The sequence below is a fragment of the Morone saxatilis genome, unplaced genomic scaffold (genome assembly GCF_004916995.1).
Source record: "Morone saxatilis isolate NCDOM2014 unplaced genomic scaffold, NCSU_SB_2.0 Contig2, whole genome shotgun sequence".
NCBI classification, from domain to species: Eukaryota; Metazoa; Chordata; class Actinopteri; family Moronidae; genus Morone; species Morone saxatilis.
In genome coordinates this window covers 3747547-3751223 of record NW_023339762.1, presented here as the reverse complement: position 1 = coordinate 3751223, position 3677 = coordinate 3747547, and the positions used below count along the sequence as shown (strand labels likewise).

The following is a 3677-nucleotide window of genomic DNA, read 5'->3' as shown; positions in this document are numbered from 1 at the left end:
GTAATTAGTAATTGTATCTGATTAAATTTTTAAAGTAACCTTCCCACCCACTCCCAAATATTTATATGATTATAAATGTATTATAAGTTAAATGTTACATTGTACTAAATGCATTATGTGTTTGAATCCCATCATTGACCTTTGACATATTTCCATACTATGTTTCCTCTGACTGTGTATCACGTTATTTAGCAAAGCCGGAAAACAACTTTTAAACCAAAAAAACAAAAAACACTTGTGACTTGTTTAATCTGATTTTGCTCTCAACTGAAATTCTAATAGACCCTGTTTTTATTTTATTTTAGGGGTTTACACAAAAGACTGCAAGTAGGCCAAAAGAGCATGAGACTGATCCCAATCATAGATCGGATACGATAAAACACGACCATCACTTTTTCATTTTAAGACATGTTTATAAAAACGGAAACAAGATACGTTTGAAAAGGTCCATAATGGAAACCTCGGAATATGCTTCGTCTGTTTTGTGAAGATCATTTTGTTGATAATGTTTTTAGGTTTATGTGTGCGCAAAAGATGGTTTTATGTGTGAGAAGTTCTTTGTGACTTTTCTTTATTTGTGCCTCAGTGTGTGCTTCGGTTGTTTGTTGTGGCATACATATGCACACATGCTTGTATATAGGAAAAAAAATCTAATAAACATCAAAAATGTGATTTTGCAGACAAGAATAAATTAAATAAAACAAAGAACTGTGTGAGTTTAATTCAACTGAATTCACTTATCTCAATTCAGATTTAATAGAAAAGAGAAGAAATGAATACAAAATATTTCATCTTTTAAATTTAAGTTCAGTTTGAAATAAAACCAAATGTTGAGGATATTCACAGAAACCAGGTATCCAGGTATTTTTCAAAACTTCTTTTTTTTTTCCTAGACTAAAACTATTGCAGTGGTACATTAATACTGGACTCTAATAGCCAAAGTGACAAATTAGGGGCATTTCAGGGCATTGTCTTTTAACTACCTAACAGGACTAACTAACAGGACAGACATTTTTTTCTTGTGTACCTCAGTCTTCCCTTTTATTTCTAAAGATTAAAGATTTTTTCAGTCAGTAAAAACAGTGAAAGAAGAGAGGAGAATACATTTCAGACACATTGGTAGTTTGATCATGTTCAGCAGCTTCAACACAGACAACACTTGATTAAAAATGTAACTGTTAGATGTGCTATTCCATTTAGAATAAACTTTTCCCCTTGATCATTAAAGACGAGTTTAATATAAAGCTGAGCCTGGAATTAGTAGGATCCATGTGAATGTTTAAAATCTATATTGACAAAACATACAAGAAACTATATGAATGAAGAAAAATGAATGAAGACCATGAGTGCGTCATGGACTAAATTTTCATTAATTAAAAAATAGCAGGATAAAAGCTCAGATCCTCATGAAGGACCACAGCGACTCACAGCGATATGACTTACATACAATAGATCTGTTTTGTTTTTTTTCTTCTTTCTCTCAGCCGTGATTCATCTGGCTTGTTAGCTACAAGCATGGATACCTTTGGCTTAAACATTAACAGCTAAATACTAAAGTGATCCCTTTGTGATCGCCATCTAAGGAACAAGAACCATCAGTTCTCTGTGAGTCTGGATCACCTTTCTGAGTAGGCATCCAGGGCTCTCTCTGCTTTTTAAAGGGATTTCTCACTCACCTTATGTAGTTTATATCCTTGTTCATCACATTGATGCAGGGTGAAATTAGGCTGCACTAAGGCCTCCAGACAGTGAACGCAACACAACGCCAATTAAACAGTTTTGTACACAGGTGGAACACATCTATATGTGACTGACATCAGGTGGGTAAAAGCTCAAAGATGTGTAATGATCTACATCTACTGTCCTTTAAAGCTTCTGGGAACAAAAGTGTAAAATGAGAGATGAGTTTGTGACTGACCGACAGACAACACACACACACACACACACACACACACACACACCTGTCCTCCTCCGCCAGCCCTAACTGTCCTGGGTTGCGGGCGCCTGCTGTGTGTCCGATAGCAGGTTGTCGGTACGGTGGGTGCTGAACACCCTGCCTGGGGGGCGGTGGTGGTGCGGGCCGGCCACAGATGAGAGTTGAGTGGGGGGCTGGTGCCGGAGGTGGTGGCCCCCGAAAGCTGATCCCGTACCATGCAGGCCCCGGCCCCGTGAACTGACCTGAGTAAGGGAGGGAAGGCGCTGAGACCAGCAGTGAGGGTCTGGATGTCAAAGTTGGCCGGGGTCCAATGGTGCCCCCAGCTGGGGCTTTCCTGCATTGATAAAGGATGTGCGGCCCCAGGAGGTGTGGGGGTGCCCAGAGAGGAGTAAGGGCCCGAAGGCCGGCGGTGTGAGATCCAAGGCACGGACCCACTGAGGGCCGTGCTGACGGGCAGGCTGGGCCAGACGGGGCGGGGCACGCCGGGGCGGGGGCAACAGAGAGTTCAGGTCACCGTACGTCTTGAACCTTCATTGTGGCTCAGGGGGACAAAACTAAGGACAAAATGTAGGCCTATTTTTTTAATAATTGAAGTCTTCACCTTCCCGTTAGGGCCGGTTGCTAGGCTGTCTGGGGGGTCGCCCGGCGGGTGAGTCTGCATGACCCAGAACCAAATCAGACCCACACACCTCTAAATCTTTTCACACAAGCATCTGTTCTCTCTTTTCACAAGTCCTTCTCTGGTTCGTTTTTTGCCCATCAGTTGTTACGGACACCACACAAAGCTGCTCTGGAACCCTCAATCCGACAGAAGGTCATGGCGACACAGAAAAGTCACAGCAGTCAACTTTTCATCAAACAGCCAGCACGAGGGAGAAGAAATAAAAAAAATCACAGTTTCCGTCAACTAACAGCATGAAAGAGCGTTTGCTCGGGGAGATGGAGCCATTCAAGGAGGAGGAGAGGGGGGTGGGGGGGGGGGTCTGTTCAAATGCTCAGAGCTTCTCAAGTGGAATGGAAAAAAGAGTGAGGAATGAGGAGAGTGACCCTCTTATCCCCTCCACGCCTCATCCAAGCCCTAAGTATGTGATGAGTGTGATGATCGGGTGTTGGTTCTGTGGAGGTAGGAGGGTGGAAGTCAAGAGAGGATGGATGAAGGGGGACAGGAGGGCCCTCTGACGTGTCCATTCATGGCTACTGTAGCGCTGAAGCAGGGTACAGTGGCACACACGACGCGACCAAACGTGGTAGCGAGGGAAGAGGAGGAGCGGGACAGGCGAGGGAGGGGGTGTGGTGTGGGGAACGCCGCAGTGGAGGCAGAAAGCGGAATAAATACAAATCCTTAAATCTGTGTACATTTGGCTAACATGTAAATAAAACTTCTCCTCTTATGAAATTTATCTGGGTTGGAGACGAAATCCCATCGATATCCACATCTCAAATGTTGTTTAAGGTTATTAGAGCTATAAATCTTACTTTTACGCATCAGAGTGCTGATTCGTTTCAGCCTGCATTGGTGGTGTTGGCAGAATAATTACACATACGCGCACTTATTATTTTTTTTAACAGGTTTAATCACTAAAAAATAGCTATTTAAGTACGTTTCTAAATCGAAAAAAATCTCCATATGACATCTGATGATAGCCAGAATCCCGACCTTCTAAATTTCACTCTGGCTGAAACAATAAGTGAGGCACTGAGCGGGCCCTTCAGGACAGGGAGAGTTTTAAAGAAGAAATAT

General features: G+C 42.8%; 1 protein-coding gene across 2 annotated transcripts in view; it reads right to left on the bottom strand.

Annotated features, from left to right (window-relative positions):
- The window catches only part of LOC118329922 (Wilms tumor protein homolog), a 25526-nt gene that overhangs the window by 20740 nt on the left and 1109 nt on the right, over nucleotides 1-3677 (bottom strand). The gene's annotated exons all lie outside the window — the stretch shown is intronic.